Below are 19,295 nucleotides of genomic sequence, written 5' to 3'. Positions count from 1 at the left end.
AGCCTGACATGAGACTGGAGGGATCAGCATGGCCGGAACCCAGGGCCAGGGCCAGGGCCAGAGGCCAGGAGTTCCCACCCTGGCTCTCTCTTACTGTCTGGTCGCTACTCTGCTTGTTTGCCTCTCTATAAATGGGAGGTGATTTGATAGTAATTCTCTCCTCGCTTGGGGTGTTGAGCTACTATTTGTGAAGGACTCAGAGCAGCACTGGTTGTAATGAGCCTAATATGTTTGTAAATACTGAGCACCTAGAGAGGGGGTATGAGCAGGAAGTGATGGGTTGACTTGCATCTTTGAAATTTCACTCTGGGTTCTGGCCAGGTAGCTCAGTTGGTTACAGTATTGTCCGGATATGCCAACGTTTTGGGTTCAATCTCTGGTCAGGGAACATATAAGAATCAACAAATGAATACGTAAGTGGAAAAATCAATGGTTCTCTCCCTCTCTCTTTAAATATCAATCAATAAATTTTTTTAAAAAATTGAAAGTTCACTCTGGTTGTTCTGGGACACACACATAGGAAGGGTGAGGCCAGGCTAGTGGCCTAAAAGAGGCACAAGTCCCATCTCAGACCACACTAACCTTGCCTGTGCCAAGGTATGTAGTCAGAGGTTTAAACATTAAAAAAAGTTTATATTACTATGCAATTCTTTTAATAGCTATTAGGGGGAAATGAACTAGTACATTAAATTCCTCTCTCTCTCTCTCTCTCTCTGTTTTTACAGATACTATTTGAAACTATCTAAAGTTTCTTTTATAATACATTTTATTTTATTTTATATGTAAGTTTTTTTTTAATTTTTTATTTATTTTTTTGTTACAGATGTTTCTCCTTTTTTACCCCATTGGCACCCCCCACCCCACCGCACCTCCGCCCCATCCCCGGCTTTGTTGTCCATGTCCATTGGTTATGTATACATGCATATAAGTTCTGTGGTTTATCTCTTCCCACCCCCCACCCCCTCTTCTGAGGGATGTCAGTCTGTGCCCTACTTCCATGTTTCTGGGTCTGCCGTATTCCTCAAACTGTTATGTCATTATATTCTGTATATAAGTGAGATCATGTGGTATTTGTCTTTTTCTGCTTGGCTTATTTCACTTCGAATATTTAGCCCTGGCCAGTTTCGCCCAGTGGTTAGAGCATTGGCTCGAGGACCAAAGAGTCGTGGGTTTGATTTCCAGACAAGGGCACATACCTCAGTTCATTCCTGGCCCTGGCTGGGGTTGTGCGGGTAGCAACCTATGATATGTCTCTCTCACATTGATGTTTCTGTCTTTCTCTATCTCTTCCTCCCTCCTTCCCTCCCACTCTATCTGAAGATAAATGGAAAAATACCCTCAGGTGAGGATTTAAAAAAAAAGGAGCCCTGGCCAGTTTGGCTCAGCAGTTAGAGCATCAGCCTGCGGTCCAGAGAGACCTGGGTTAGGTTCCCGCTAAGGTCACATACCTCAGTTGCAGTTTGTCCTCGGCCTTGGTTGGGTTGTGTAGGTGGCAACCACTCGATGTGTCCCTTTTACGTTGATGTTTCTCTCTCTCTCTCTCCCTCCCACTCTATCTGAACAAAAAAAAAAAAAATGTCCTCAGGTGAGGATAAAAAAGAAAAGAAAAAGGAAAGAAACATTACTGTGAGAGAGATACATTGATTGCTTGTCTCCCACACATGCCTTGAACAGGCTGGGGCTCAAACCTGCAACCCAGGTGTGTGCACTTCACTGAGAATTGAACCCTTGACCATTCAGTGCATAGGCCAGTGCTTTAACCACTGAGCAACACCAGCCAGGGCTACAAGATTACATTTATTTATTTATTTATTTATTTATTTATTTATTTATTTGGTATGTGCTCCTAGCGGGACCTGAACCCGGGACTCTGGTCAGCAGGTCTATGCTCCAACCACTGAGCCAGGGCACAAGATTACTTTTAAAAAGGGGCTTATAATTCCATGTATGAGCCCTTGTAATTCTTCTATCCTTCCAGTAAAGAAACTCAATGAAACAGGATGGAGATTTGTACAGAATCCATAGCTATAAATAAAATATTCTCATACATCCTATAGTTCCAAATCCACAAAACCTATTACCAGCTATTTCTGTGGACTGCCAGTATTTTTCAGTGATAGGTTTATAGTGTTTTTGAAACCAGACAATAAACAGGTCCAGGCCCCCTGTCACTACTTGAGCCAATTAAGCAGAGACAAGATTGAATCATATATGAGTGTTTATTCCAAAAATGCTGTCAGTATGGGAGAGAAGCCAGGTCATACTGTAAAATCTGCTCCTTCTTCTCATAAACTAACTGCTTATATTGGTTAGAAGGCCAAAGATTACATGGGGAAGTAGGCAAAAGGAATAACAATGGGTAAAATAGCTAAAGATTACAGGCATGGGGGGAAGTAATGCCTGCTGAGGAATATGGGCGGGGGCCTATGAAGTGTTGTCTCCAGTGCACCACTTCCAGTACTCTAAGGCTGTTAGTCTTTCCATAATGAGGAAGCAGTTCTCAGATTGAGAATGGGCCACATTTCAGAGAATGGGCCACATTTCAAGGTTAACTTCCAGGTCTCAGGGCATACAATTCCCAGGCAGGTCAGAATGTGCTTTCTTTCTTTTTTTTTTTTTTTATCCTCACCCGAGGACATTTTTTAAAATATTTTGTTCAGATAGAGTGGGGGAGAGAGAGAGAGAGAGAGAGAGAGAGAGAGAGAGAGAGAGAGAGAAACATCAACATGAAAGGGACACATCGAGTACTTGCCACCCGCACAACCCAACCAGGGCAGGGGAAAAACTGCAACTGAAGTACGTGCCCTTAGCAGGAACCGAACCCGGGTCTCTGGGGACCGCAGGCGGACGCTCTAACCACTGAGCAAAATTGGCCAGGGCAGAATGTGCTTTCTTTAATCAGAACAAAGCAGTCATGATTAACAGAGCAAGGATGAGTAACATTAAAACAATGGTTAGTACTCCACTGTGATTAGTTCTCTATGCTATTATTCTCTCCTGCCTCTTTCATTCTCTCCTGTTGATTTTATCATCTCATATCTATGAGATTAGTTTTAAATGGAAAGTGTCTGGTTCTTGAACAGTATTATCCTGGCCTATTATATTTTCCCCTTATGGATATTGGCTCTGAATCCTTTGAAGGAAAAGGAGCATTAGGTCTCTTCTGTAACTGCTTCCTGCTGATGGGAGATGGAGTCCTAAGATTCTCCATGCCTGACAAAAGAATGGGGGAGCCAAAAGGGGGAAGCAGTTTTTTGTTTTTGTTTTTGTTTTTTTAATATTTTTTCTTTATATTTTTAGAGAGAGGAGAGGAAAGAGATAGAAACATTGATGAGAGAGAATATCGATTGGCTGCCAAATGCATGCCCCCCATTGGGGATCAGGCCCACAACCTGAGCATGGGTCCTGACTGGGAATCAAACTGGCGACCTCTTGGTGCATGGGTCAGTGCTCAACCAGTGAGCCACACTGGTCGGGCGGGGGAAGCAGTTTTTAAGTGAAGCCAATAGACTATCTGTATTTCACTGACTCAATCAGAAGTCCAAATTGTTGAGTCTTATTTTCAGGACACAGTGATGCAAGTGTCTTCTATAGTAAGGCCTATACTGTGTGAGCAAGCAATTAGGTAAACAAGGACATAGGCATACATCCTTTACAGAAGAACACAAAATATAAAGGTTAATATATACAGTAAATTATAAACAAATTGAGACTATTTCCAAAATGAAATCACACAATAACATTTTAATAGATTGTCTGCAGTTAGAACATCTCTGGTGATGTCATCAGACATCTGGTGATGTCTGAGGCATGTATGGCACACACAGATATGGCCTTATAACAGGACTTTGAAGACAGTTAACTGCACTAGAGTTCAATACCCATAATTGGGTATTGTGGTTTTCATTGAGACAAATTTTTTTTTCCTCTCCCTAATAGTACCCTCCTGTTAAAGAGACTGTATTCAGTTTAGTTCTAGTTTGGCTTAATTATTTGCATAAACACAACAAGGCTTAGCAATTGATAGGTTTTCCTAAATTTACTTTGATAGAATACTATTCATTCATAAGGAATCTTTAGATTGAGCTCTAGTAAGCAGTCAACTGTCAGCCTCTCAGGTTGGAGAAGCTAAAGCCACAATGTTATTAAATGGTGCCTGAAATACCTACAGTTTTGGGCTATTTCCTCAGTCCTTGAGGCTCACAAAATGTCCTGAGGTTTTTTTCTTGCCATCGCCCAGGAAAGCAACCTTTGTCCCTTACTTGGAAAGATGGTCATGAACCATATGAATAAGCAAGGTATGAGACCCTTTCTCCAAAGGGCTTTATTGGCTTCAAAGATAATTTTTATTCCTTAAAGTTTTCTGATGACATTCTAGAGTCATGGCATGTGTTTTTCAGACATTCCAGTCAAAGTCTTGGAATATTAAACCATAGTTGGAAACTGGTGTTATGTCCTGTTATGAAGAAATTAGATTTTTATTGTATTTTTGCAAGCAAACATATTGCCATGACAACAATAATCACTCAATAAGAGCTCCAAATTTTGGAGGGATCAGGTAGGGAGAAAAATACAAATGCCTCAATATTGCTTATGAAAGCATAATTTACCAAATTGCTTTAAGAAAATAAATAAGTTTCCTTATGTGTGGAAAATAAAAAGATTAAACATCAGCAATACTAAAAAATATTACAAAAACTATAATTATTTTTGGTTCATTCAGTCCCATAACCAAATTCTGCTTCTCCTGATTTTCTTGCCAGTACTTCCATAAATTCAGATGTTCCCCAGAGTTCTAGTACTTTCCATCCAATTCAAGGGGTTATCTGAACATTTATTCTCATAGATATGTAACTTAAAATCAGAGTCCTTTCCATGGATCTTTCGGAAGATGTAACATCTTTGCAAATGCCTTATAACAAAACAATGATGGTCTGTAAATGACAAAACAAACAAACAAACTCTTAAAATGACATGGTTATAGATTTGATTCTAATGAAACACATTTAAAAATTTGCTTAGGGCCCAGCTCAGGGTTCTAGTGCCAGGAAGAGAAGTCCTCATCACTTCTGGCTGTGAAACCAGTGGGAAATGAGGCTGAGGGAGGTTGAGGCTTGTGGAGCCCCACGCAGCTCCTCTTAAAGGGCCTGTGCATGAACTTACTTGGACTTACTTCCTCTAAGCTTGGAGGGGAGGCACCTTGAAAAGCACCAGAAACATACAGAGAAGAACTGAGCTGTTTGACAGCATTTTGGAGGCCATTGTTCCTTTGGTGAGCCCTTCCCTGAGGCAGTAGACAGCCACCATATCTGGGACTCCAGATACCTAGAACACACTGTTTGCCCCACACTGGTGATTCCCTGAGGTCCTGTCCCATCCCAAGCTATTTCCATAGGTTTTACCATAGGATTAGCTTGTCTTGGATCCTCCTTCAGATTTTCCTAAAATCTCTCAAATAAGCAGCACCTGGTCTTAGCAAGCCCTATACTTCTCATTAAGTGGCCCCAGCCTGGCACAAGAAGCAACCAGCCTTGGTTCACAATATGGCTTTTCCTGGGCACCTCTAAGGCCAGCAAAAGAAGCAGCCATCGGCAGATCACTTTATAGCTTATGCTGGTTGGCCCCAAATAGAACACAGTCCGTGGATAACCTTTCCCCAGAGCCAGTACACCCAGTGGATAGTTTCAGACCACATCAAAGCACCACCACTTAAATACCTCCACAAGTGACACACTCAATGAGCGGATTCAGTGGGTACCAGAGCCCTACTGAAATAAGTCTTGTTCTATGCAGTGGGCACCTGCACAACTGACACTTCAAGGTAGTCAGAGGCCAGTGGTCAGTGGGCAGAGCCAGTCCTTGCAGCTCATCAGCCTGAGTAAATTCTCTCCAATTGATGTGCCAACAGCAAGCAAGACTCAATTACAACAGAAAGATGTACAGTCCCCATGAGGGGTGCACCTCAAGGGCCCAGCTGGGGTGATCAGGGAGGCTGTTCTACTAAGTTCTACAGAACACCTACAACAATAGGTCACCCTACCAACCTAGGAGATATAGCAAGCCTACCAATATATAGAAACAGTAACAAGAAAGCAGCCAATATGAGGAGACAAAGAAACATGTCCCAAATAAAAAAAAGAACAAAGCTCCAGGAAAAGAACTAAATAAAATGGAGGTGAGCAATCAATCAGATGTAGAATTAAAAACACTGGTTATAAGGACTCTCAAGAAACTTAGTGAGACAATCAAGGAACTTAGTGAGACCTTCAAGGAACTTAAGGAGAACTCCAAGAAACTGAGAACACCAACATCAGTAAAACAACAACAACAACAAAAAATCAGAAATGACGGGGCACTAACTGAAGTAAATAATTTACAGGGAATCAATAATAGAGTAGGTAAAGCCAAGAAGCAAACCATCAACTTTGAATATAAGAAAGCAAAGAATACCCAATCAGAACAGCAAAATAATAATAATAAAAAGATCCAAACAAATGAGGAGACTATAAGGAGCCTCTGGGACAACATCAAGCATACCAATATTTGCATCATGGGGGTGCCAGAAGGAGAAGAGAGAGAGTGCAAGAAATTGAAAACCTATTTGAAATAATAATGACAGAAAATTTCCCTAACTTGGTGAAGGAAACAGACATACAAATCCAGGAAGCAAAGAGACTCCCAAACAAGATAAACCCAAAGAGGTTCACACCAAGACACATCATCATAAAAATGCCAAAGGTTAAAAACAAAGAATCTTAAAAGCAGCAAGAGAAAAGCAGTCTGTAACCTACAAAAGAGCTCCCATAAGACTGTCAGCTGATTTCTCAAAAGAAACTTTGCAGGCCAGAAAGGAGTGGCAAGAGATATTCAAGGTGATGAAAAGCAATGACCTACAACCAAGATTACTCTATCCTGAAAAGCTATTATTTAGAATTGATGGACATATCAAGAGTTTCTCAGACAAGAAGAAGCTAAAGGAGTTCATCACTACCAAACCAGTATTATACAAAATGTGGAAGGGTCTTCTTGGAAAAGAGGAACAAAAATATGAACAATAGAATGGCAAATAATACATATCTATCAACAATTGAATCTACAAACAAACCGAGCAAGCAGAACAGAAACAGACTCATAGATACAGAGAACTTTTTGTTGCTTGCCAGATGGGCAGGGGCTGGGGGGATGGGTGAAAAACATGAATGATTTAAGAAGTACAAATTTGTTGTTAGGCTGATAAACCTCAAAGGAAAGGGGGGAAGAAGGGTAGGATCAGATAAACCAAAGAACTTCTATGCATATATGCATACCAATGAACACTGACAATAGTGTGGGGAAGGCAGGAGGAGGATGGAACTGGAAAGTAGGGAGTCAATGGGATAAAAAAGGGGAAACATCTATAATACATTCAACAATAAAGATGAGTTAAAAGATGAAACAAATTTAAAAAATTACTTATTTTGTAACAATATTTTAAAGATTAAAACTTAGAATTATAGATTTCAATTATAGATTTCATAGAAGCTACACAGACCATCTCCCAGGACCAAACTAAAATTACAACTAAAATAAAGACAAATTGTCAGAAAAAAGCAACAGAAAGGAAGCTGAAGAGGACCCATATAAACAGGGACAAGAAAAAAAGACACTGAATCAAGCCTGGTAGGACCTGGGGAGGTGTGAGAGGGAGAGCTGGGAGCCTACTTACAGCAGCTGTTTCTGCTGTGAGCCACTCCCTTGGGGTTAAAATTCCAAGCTGATCCACAGGGCAGAGGGCTGGGACAGAGCACTAAATTAGCTATAGCCACTCACCTTGGGCTCTGGCAGAGGGAAGATGGATTGTACTAAAACTGTGTGGAGACTCTGGAGCTGGGAGAAGTAAGAGGGCAATGAGAGTTTTTTTCTGAATCACTCCCTCACAGGGCAGTAGCCACATTACCCAAAGAGCCCCTTCCAAGGAGCCCTGGGGAGAAGCCACAACTTCTCAGAAATTTAACACCACCTGGCCAGGCCAGAGAAATGCAAAGTGAGGCTCATTAACAACCAGCATCTGACCCACCCTCTTAAAAATCCTCTTACCTTGAACACTTGAGGGAATTTTTTATTTAGTTGAGGACTATAACCCAAGGCTAATCAAGTACCTAAAACTAAGAGCCTCCAGCCAGAAAGCTAGAAGATAACTGAACCTTTTCAGGGCTTGCAAATTTACCCAGGAAAGTAAGACTTGACAATGGTGTTTAATGTGGGTCCTCCCAAACTCATCCAAACCCAGAAGAGGAAACCACAATAAATGGAACACAAACACCCACAAGAAACATTTGCCAGGCTCCAAAACCCACCAAGTCAGCCAAAATGGTGAAACAAATAAATAAATCCCAAATGAAAGAACAAGAGAACTCTACTGAAGATAATTGAAATGCAGTTAAGCAAGTTTTCAGAGGTAGAGTTCAAAAGCTCAACAGCATGAGTAAAAAGCTCAACACCATGAGTAAAGATATAGAAACATTAAAAACCAACAAATTGGAAATGAAGAATGACATAGCAGAAATAAAGAACACATTGGAAGGAATAACCAGCAGAGGAGAGGAACCTTAGGACAGGATCAGTGACTTAGAAGACAGGGTAGAAAAAAATCACCCAATCAGAAAACCAAAAAGAAAAAACAATTAAAAAAGAAGAAGACAGCTTAAGAGAACTGTGGGACATCTGCAAATGTAGCAACATCTGCATCATAGGAGTTCTAGAAGAAGAAAATGAGCGACGGTTAGAGATCATATTTGAAGAAATAGTGACAAAAAAACATCCCTTGCTTGGTGAAAAAAAAAAAAAAGAGTCAATCAAGTTCAAGAAGCACAGAGAGCCCCAAGTAAGAAAAACCCAAAAAGGCCCACACCAAGACACATAATAATCAAAATGCCAAAAATTAAAGACAAGGAGAGAATTCTAAAGGCGGCAAGAGATAAGCAACAAGTTACCTACAAAGGAACCCCCATAAGGCTATCAGCTGACTTCTCAACAGAAATACTACAGTCCAGAAGGAAATGGCATGAAGTAATAAAGGTAATAAAAAACAAGATTCTGAACCTAAGACTACTCTATCCAGCAAGGTTATTATTCAAAATAGAAGGTGAAATAAAAAGCTTCCCAGAACAACAACAAAAAAAAGGCTAAGGGGATATATTACCACCAAACCAGCACTGCAAGAAAGGTTAAAAGGTCTGCTGTAATTAGTAATGGAATTAGGAAGAAAAAACATAACCACAATAAACAAAAATGGCAATAAATAAGTACATATCAATAATAACCTTAAATACAAATGGATTAAATGCTCTGATCAAAAGACCAGACTAGCTAACTGGATAAGAAAGCATGACTGACATATATGTTTACGAGAGACCTACCTCACAACAAAAGACTCACATAGTTTGAAAGTTAAAGGATGGAAAAAATCTTCCAAGCAAACAGAAAGGCAAAGAAAGCTGAGGTAGCAATACTCATATCCAATAAAACAGACTTCAAAAAGGAGGCCATGACTAGAGACAAAGAAGGCCACTACATAATATTGAAAGGATCTATTCAACAGGAAGATATAATCTTGGTAAATATATATGCACCCAATATAGAAGCACCAAAATACATCAAAAACCTTCTAAAGAATTTCAAAGGAGAAATCGACAGCAATACAATCATGGCAAGGAACTTCAACACCCCGCTGACATCACTGGATAAATCTTCTAGACAAATAATTAACAAGAAAACAGATATTCTAAAGAATGCTCTGGATCAAATGGATTTAATAAATATCTATAAAAAATTACACCCAAAAATGCAGAATTCACATTCTTCTCAAGTGCACATGGGACATTCTTAAAGATAGACCATATGTTAGGACACAAACTAAGTCTTTACAAGTTTAAAAACATTGAAACCATATCATATCAAGCATCTTCTCAGATCACAATGGCATGAAATTAGAAATCAATTGCAACAAGAACATGCAAATACATTTGAACACATGGAGGCTAAATAACATGTTATTAAACAATGAATGGGTTACCAAGGAGATCAAGGAAGAACTTAGCACTATAGGCCTACCTCAAAAAAACAAGAAAAATTTCTAATTGACTATCTATCCTCACAACTTAGAGAACTAAAAAGCAAGCAAGCAAACAAACAAACAAACAAACAAACAAAAAAACCAGCACAAGTAGAAGGAAAGAAATAGTAAAGATCAAAGCAGAAATAAATGACAGAGAAAAAAAAATTTTTTCTAAAGATCAATGAAGCAAAGTGTTGGTTCTTTGAAAAAATAAACAAGATTGATGGAAACTTAGCTAGACTCACCAAGAAACAAAGAGAGAGGACACAAATAAACAAAATCAGAAATGAAAGAAGAGGCCTGGCGCATTTGGCTCAGTGGTTTAAAGCATTGGACTATGGTCCAGAGAGATCTGGGTTTCATTCCTGCTAAGGGCACATATCTAGGTTACAGTTTGTCCCCAGCCCCAGTTGGGGTCATGTGGGTGGCAGCCAGTCGATGTGTCTCTCTCACATCGATGTTTCTCTCTCCCTCCCTCCCTCTCTCCCTGTCTCTATCTGAAGATAATGCAAAAAGTGTCTTTGGGTAAGGATTGGAAAAGAAAGAAGGAAGGAAGGAAGGAAGGAAGGAAGGAAGGAAGGAAGGAAGGAAGGAAGGAAGGAAGGAAGGAAGGAAGGAAGGGAGGGAGGGAGGGAGGGAGGGAGGGAGGGAGGGAGGAGGAAAAATAACAACTGACACCACAGAAATATAAAGGATCATTAACAAATACCAAATAATTATATGGCAACAGATTGGACAATCTAAGCAAAATAGACAAATTGCTAAAAACACAGTCTCCAAAACTGAACCTGGAAGAGAGAGAAAGCATGAACAGACCAATAATAACTAAGGAAATTGAAGATGTAATCAAGACTTTCCCAGCAAAAAAAAACCCCAAAACAGGCTCAGATGGCTTTATGGGGGAGTTTTACTGCACATTCAAAGAAGAACTAACACCCACTCTCCTCAAACTCTTCCATAAAATTTAAGAAGAAGGAAGACTTCCAAACTTGTTTTATGAGGCTGGCATAATGCTAATTTTAAAACCAGATAAAGACACTACAAAGAAAGAAAACTACAGGCCAATATCCCTGATGAACACAGATGCCAAAATCCTGAACAAAATATTAACAAATTGGATATAGCAATACATTAAAAAATTATGCACCATGACCAAGTGCGATTCATCCCAGAGATGCAAGGCTGGTACAATATTTGCAAATCAATGAATGTGATCTACCACATAAACAAAATAAAAAAGCCATATGGTCATATCAATAGATGCTGAAAAAGCATTAAAAAAAATCCAGCACCCATTTCTGATAAAAATGCTCAGCAATGTGGGACTAGAGGGATCATATCTTAACATTATAAAGTCCATATATGAAAAACCTACAGTTAACATCATACTCAATGGGCAAAAACTTAAAGCATGTCTCTTAAGAACAGGAACAAGACAGGGATGCCCACTTTTGCCACTCTTATTTAAAATGGTACAGGAAGCTTAGCCACAGCAATTAGATATGAAATAAAAATAAAAGGGATCCAAATTGGAAAGGAGGAAATGAAACTATCATTATTTGCAGATGGCATGATATTGTACATATTAGACCCTAAAGACTCCATCAAAAATCTACTAGTCTTGCCCTGGCTGGTTTGGCTCAGCGGTTAGAGCGTCGGCCTGCGGTCCTGAGAGACCCGGGTTCGGTTCCCGCTAAGGGCGCGTACCTCGGTTGCAGTTTGTCCCCAGCCCTGGTCGGTTGTGCGGGTGGCAGCCACTCGATGTGTTCCTTTCACATCGATGTTTCTCTCTCTCTCTCTCTGTTCCTCTCTCTCTCTCCCACTCTACCTGAACAAAAAAATGGAAAAATGTCCTCGGGTGAGGATAAAAAAAAAAAAAATCTACTAGTCTTAATAAATGAATTTGGCAAAGTAGCAGAATACAAAATTAACATAAAAATTGATGATATTTTTATACATCAATAATTATCTCACAGAAAAAGAAAGTAGAAAAACAATCTCATTTACCATTGTAGCAAAAAAATTAAGATACCTGGAAATAAACTGAACCAAAGAAGTAAAATACCTATTTGCAGAAAACTGGACATTGACAAAAGAAATAGAGGAAGATGTAAAAAAGTGGAAGCCCATACCTTATTTATGGATTGGAAGAATTAAAATCATTAAAATGTTAATACTACCCAAAACAATCTATAAATTCAATGCAATACCCATTAAAATACAAATGACTTATTTCACAGAACTAGAACAAACACTTCAGAAGTTTATATAGAACCAAAAGGACCCCAATTAGCCACAGAAATCTTGAAAAAGGAGAAAGTAGAAAGAATAACAATACCAGATGTCAGGTTATATTACAAAGCCACTGTAATCTAAACAGCCTGGTACTAGCACCAGAACAGGTATATAGGTCAATCGAACAGAGCAGAGAACCCAGAAGTTGATACAACACAAGACATTATGCTCAATTAATATTTGACAGAGGTGGCAAGAGCATACAATGGAGTAAAAATAGCCTCTTTAATAAATGGGGTTGGGAATACTGGACAGCTACATGCAAAAAAAAAAAAAAAAAAAATGAAACCACACCATCAACTTACACCAAACACAAGAATAAACTCAAAATGGATAAAAGACTTAAATGTGACTCATGAATCCATAAAAATTTTAGAAGAAAATGTAGGCAACAAAATTGCAGACATCAAATGCAGCAGAATTTTCACTGATAGAATGTCTAAGGCAAGAGAAAGAAAAAAAATTAATACATGGGACATTAAACTAAAAGTTTCTGCACAGCACAAGAAACATCCATGAAAATGAAAAGAAAATCAACTTTAGGGAGAGCATAATTGCCAACAATTCATTAGAAGAGGGGTTAGTTTTCAAATTATACAGAGTCCTCAGACAACTCAACAAAAGGATGACAAAGAAGTGAATTAAAAATGAGCAGTGGACCTAAATAGACACCTCTACAAAAAGGACATACAAATGGTTAAGAGACATATGAAAAAATGCTTAATGTCACTAATGATCAGAGAGATGCAAATGAAAACATTATGAGGTATCACCTCATATCTGCCAGAATGGTTGCCATCAACCAATCACCAAACTAGTGCTGGCAAGGATATGGAGGAAAGGGGACTCTAGTACACTGGTGGTGGGAAAGCAGACTGGTGGAAAACAATATAGTGTTTTCTCAAAAAATTAAAAATTTATCTGCCATTTGATCCAGTGATTTCAATTTTAGAAATATATCCTATGAAGCCTCAAACACCAATCAGAAAGAATATATGTATTCTTATGTTTACAGCAGCACTATTTGCAATTGTTAAGATCTGAAAACAGCCCAAGTGTCCATCAATAGATGAGTGAATAAAAAAGCTGTGGTACATATACACTGGAACACTATGCAGCTGTAAGAAAGAGAGATCTCTTATTCTTTGAAATGACATGGAGGAACCTGGAGAGCATTATGCTAAGCAAAATAAGCCAATCAGAGAAAGACAAATACCATATGATCTCACTTATTTGTGGGGAATATAAAAAACAAGGAGGGCTGATGAACAAAATAGACACAGAGACATAGAAAGAAGAATGATTCAGATTGATAAACCTCATAGGAGGGGTGTGTGTGTGGGGGGGGGGGGTGGATGAGATAAACTAAAGAGCCTATATGCATGTATGCATAACCAATGGACATAGACAACAATGTTGTGAAGTTGGTGTCTAGGGTGGAGGAGGGTGTCTAAGGTGTAAAAAGGAGAAACATCTGTAACAAAAATAAGTTAGTAAAAACTGAGAGGAAAAAAATAAAAAATAAATAAAATAAATCTCAGAATTACAAATCAGACTAAAAAATCAATTCATTTGTTCCCCACTGTCAATTGTACCTGGTGTCTGGTAGAGAAATTACAATTGGTTTTATAAAATCAAAGGGAGCTTCTGGGCTTTTTCATTTGTCATTTAAATTACCATTCCACTTTACTATCTATATGCCTTTTTTTTTCTTTCTTATTTTTTTCCCATTTCCATTTTTTTCTTAAATATTTCTCCTCCTCCAATGTTCTTTCTTCCTGTAATATGTTTGTCCCTTTCTTTTATCCTTTCTCATTTTTAATTCTTAATTCTTTTTCTTTTTGCTTCTTCTCTCTACACAAACCCTCTGCAACTTGCAGCAATCTTCTAACTTTCCTAGTCCCATTTCATTTTCTTTTTCTTTTTAAAAATTGTTTATTAATTTTTTAGAGAAAGAGGAAGAGAGAGAGAGATGGAAACATTCATGTGAGAGAACCATCAGTTGCCTTCTGCACACTCCCCACTGGGGATCTAGACCACAACCTGGGTATGTGCCCTGACCGAGAATCAAACCAGAACCTCTCAGTCCATGACATGATGCTCAATCTACTGAGCCACACCAGCCAGGCACAATTGCCATTCTTTAGAATGGCAAATTTATGAATATATTTTATGACTTTCAGAAATAGGCTCCCCCTACCCCTATTGGAAAATACACTTATTTTTAAGAGCCATAGCAGAGATAACATAAATCCTATTTGTAAACCCATTAAAAACAAACATTTTATGTTAATAACTTTAAAAGACATCAATTAAACTTAAGTCACACATTTGGATTCTTGGTGATTACTGTATTCTTTAGTGTGCTCAAAAGTGAGATGTTTAATTATCTTGTGTTCTTGGCTGCTTCTAGGAGGATAGAGAAAAGGCAGAAGAAGATATTAGGCCCTGCAGCTTGTTCCTGGGACAGAAGCAACTCCCAGGCCTCCAGAAGCTTGAATTTATAAGTACCATTTTTTTCCTTCACACTGGCCCCTACTGCTTCCACAGTCTGCACAGGGTTTGGGGATGGTATTAATTTCCCTATTATTCCCAGGACTTCTGTAGTTCCTGGGCCTCCAGGAGGATTTAGAGTGTTTTAAAGATTTGTTTTATCCCTGGCTGGTTTGGTTCAGCAGTTAGAGCATCAGCCCATAGATTGAAGGGTCACAAATTTGATTCCCAGTCAAGGGCATGTACCTGGGTTGCAGGTTCAATTCCGGGCCCTAGTTGAAGGCAATCAATTGACCTGTCTCTTTCACATCAATTTTGTTCTCTCCTTCCCTCCCTCCCTTCCATTCTATTTAAAAATCAATGAAAAAAATATCCTTGGGTGAGGATAAAAATAAAAAAACAAGACTTATTTTATCACATTTTTCACCCTGGCCAGTTTGGCTCAGCGGTTGAGCATTGGCCTGCGGACCAGAAAGTCCCGGGTTCGGTTCCCACTAGGGGCAAGTACCACGAAAAAAATATATATATATTTTTATTTCCTGGGCAGGGAGTGAAACCTTTTTCTCTCTTTGAACCATCAATTTAGATCTTTCTGAGTAAAATTCTGATGATGTAACAACATGAAATCTTACACATAAGAGATTCTATCCTATCTCAAAACAGAAACAACATCTAAAGTAAATAAATGAGTACTCTCAAAAGTATGAACTGGGACACTAGCTTCAGAATTTTATCTCATACCAATCAGCACAGCAAAATGACCCTCACAAGGTCTAAGTGGCACAAAGCCGAAACAGTAGAGACAGAGGAGTCCTTGTGTTCATAAAATAGCAAAGGGCAAACCAAGTCTCCAAAAGATAAGAAAGCAACCATACCTGACCAGTTTGGCTCACTGGGTGACCATCAACCCATGCACCAAAAGGTCACTGGTTTGATTCCTGGTCAGGGCACATGCCCAGGCTATGGGTCCAGTCCCCAGTGGGGGGCATGCAGGAGGCAGCCAATTAATGTTCTCTCATTGATGTTTCTATCTCTTTCTACCTCTCATTTCCTCTGTCAAATCAATAAAGAAAAAAATATTTAAAAGTATAAAACAAATAAATAAAAAGCTTTAAAAAAAAAGAAAGCAACCAAAGTTATGTTACAGACAGAAAACAACTCTTACTAGCTCTTAAATAGAATATACCTGTTTTTGTTTTTTTTACTAGCTAAATGTTTTGGGGTGCCTGATGCCTTGAGAGGGAGAGCAGGAATGGTCCCTGAGATAAAAAATTCAATAGCTGCTGGGAAGTTTCTGCAATTCCTCCCATGGGATTAGCTGACCACAAACAGCTAAGGCCCTCAACTAAGTGAAATATACCCCCATCTTTAGACATTAAGCAAAACCACAAGCAGTTACATAAGACAAAAACCCTAATATATAATATTTACAAGTGCACACAACAGACAAATGAAAGCTTTATGGCTTCCCATGCCCTTTTGCTTGTACTACCAGACAGAATACCAAACAGAATGCCCTGCACCACACAGAGCAATGCCTTGACCCTGAGCCAATCAGGCTCAGGTTCAGAGGCCAGGAACCAGACAGAATACCCTGTACTATGCAGAGGAGTATCTAAATCCTGAGCTGATCAGGCATAGGTTTGGAGACCACTCAAGGACCATGAGAGGTCACTGGCAACCAGGAGCTAATCAGGCTCACATCAAATGGGAGGCAACAGATACCAGACACATCCCATGACAGAGTGAGAGAATGCTCAATTCAACTTAGGTGAAGCTGAAGGTGGGACTCAAAACAGAAAAATTCCTGGAAACACTGTGAATAAAAGAGCCCAGACCTCAGCCTCAGTAACCCCAAATCCACGCAGCCAGTGGGATCTCAGTACTCATCCCACAGGGGTCCCTATTATAGTCCTGCCACAGTCACCAGAATATGAACCCAGACAACACATAGGTCTGGGCTGACTGTAACTACTTGAGCCAATTAAGCAGAGACAAGGTTGAATCATATATGAGCACTTATTCCAATAACATTGGCAGTATGGGAGAGCAGCCAGGTCATCCTGTATAATCTGCTCTTTATATTGGATGGAAGGACAGATATTACATGGAGGAAGTAGGCAAAAGAAATAACAATGGGTAAAATGGTTACAGATTACAGGCATGGAGACAGAATGTGGGCTAGAAAATGTGAGCTGGGGACTATGAAAGGTTTGTCTTTGGTGCACCATCTCCAGGACTCCAAGGTTGTTAGTCTTTTTATAATAAGGGGGCAGTTCTCAGATAAGAAGAATGGGTCACATTTCAAGGTTAATTCCTGGGTCCCAGGGCATATAATTCTCAGCCAGGTCAGATGTGCTTTCTTTAATCAGAACAGAGCAATTACAATTAACAGAGTGAGAATGATTACCATTTATTATAAGTATGGCTAGTATCCCACTATGATTAATTTTTTATTCTATTATTCTCTCCTACTCCTTTTATTTTCACCTGGGAAGATCACAAGTTTACTTAGACAGTAATGCTCCAGGGATATATAGACCCACCTATTGTCTTAGATACTAAAAGCTGATTTAAATAATGTTAAATTTCCTAGAGATTCAGTATGTGGATGATTTAGTTTTATGCTCTAGGAAATTATTAGACTTCCTAAAGGACAGAATTTACCTATTACAAGAGCTAGCTATAAAGGGACATAAATATCAAAGGACAAGCTCTGATTCTCTTTACCCCAGGCAAAATAATTTGGTTACCTAATATCTAAAAATGGGCTATTAATTAATACTGAAAGACTCAGAGGAATAGTATCCTTTCCTCTTTAAAAAATAAAGCACTGGCTGGTTTGGCACAGTGGTTAGAGTGTTGGCCCATGGACCAAAGAGTTGTGGGTTTGATTCCAACCAAGGGCACGTACCTTGGTTGCAGTTCATTCCCAGCCCTGCTTAGGGTTGTGCAGGAGGCAGTTGTTGTGGCACAAGAGAACCAAGAGACCACCAGAGCCAAATAAAAGTCAAATAGAGAGCAAAGCCGGCTGGCGACTAATTCCAAGTTCTCAAAAACCAGCCCTGGGGCCTCCAAATGTTGTGGCGCACCAGACTCAAAGAAAGACCACTAGAGAATTAAAGTCCAAATAAGAGCCGTTTATTAGCCGGCTGGCATCTAATTCTGAACACCCCTGTGACAGAGTCTTCGGAATCAGCCATGATATGCTTTATTACATGCCTTTTATACCATACAGAAAATAGGATCTTCTTGATATAATGCCCAGGGCTACAGCAATGCTGTATAAAATTAGTTTGCCTTGCAGATAACAGGCACACCCAGGAACACCCAGGCACACCCAAGGAACATCAAGGTACTTTAGGTGTTTCAAGGTACATTGAGTCACACTTAGCCCCGAGCTGCACAAACACAATGCAAGTTTAATTCCTTGAGATTGTGGGGGAGGTCAAGTCTCTGACTCAAGATCTCTAGGCTCTGTGGACTCTGTCAGACATGTAGCCAGTTCCCAAGAATTTCTTGGTTCAGGGAGTATTCCAATTTACTGAGGTTATTTTGACTAAATGGGTTCAGCTAGAGGGCACACAGTGACTTTCCCAATCATCATTTATGGAGCAGCACAATAATTTATCAATCATCAATTATGGGATTTTAAACATGCCAGCACACAGCCAGTCAATGTCTTTCTCTCACATGAATGTTTCTCTCTCTCTCTCTCCCTCCCTCCCCTTCACTCTATCGAAAAATAAATGGAAAAAAATTATCCTCTGGTGAGTATTAAAAATAAATAAAATAAAAAACAAGCAACAACAAAAAAAACCAGCTCAGAGGGTTTGGGTTTGACTGGATATTGTTGCAATTAGATTTCAATTTTTTATTAATGGCCCAACCTCCATATGTCTTATTAATATCAAATTGACCTGATCCAATTCAGTGGAACTCACAGGAAAACAAGCTGCAAAATTTATAAAGAATTACCTAATGCTTTCACTTTGGGACACTTTAATTATAAACGTTCTAACTTTTTATACATGAAAATGAAGAAAATACTTAAAAGGTTTTAACTACAAAAGATAGAGATTATCATAAACCTATTGGCTATTACAGTCAGCAATTATACAACACTTCTGTCAGTTGACTGGCTCTTGCCTTCTGCATCTAATTTTATGTGAACTTGATGTAACAGTCTTAACCCAGCAACTTTGCTACCTTGGCAGGATGAAGGCATTCACAGTTACATTTTGCTTACTGACCACCTTCTTATTCCTAAGAATGTTTTGCAGGAAACTCTTTGATTTTTTTTAAAATTGATATATTTTAATAGGTAAAAATAAATATATTTATTTATGCTTCCCCTTTTTTACCCCATTGGCACCCCACTCCTCCCCCCCTGCCCCATCCCCAGCTTTGT

The sequence above is a fragment of the Molossus molossus genome, unplaced genomic scaffold (genome assembly GCF_014108415.1).
Source record: "Molossus molossus isolate mMolMol1 unplaced genomic scaffold, mMolMol1.p scaffold_m16_p_6, whole genome shotgun sequence".
Classification (NCBI taxonomy): domain Eukaryota; kingdom Metazoa; phylum Chordata; class Mammalia; order Chiroptera; family Molossidae; genus Molossus; species Molossus molossus.
This window is presented reverse-complemented; position numbering follows the sequence as displayed.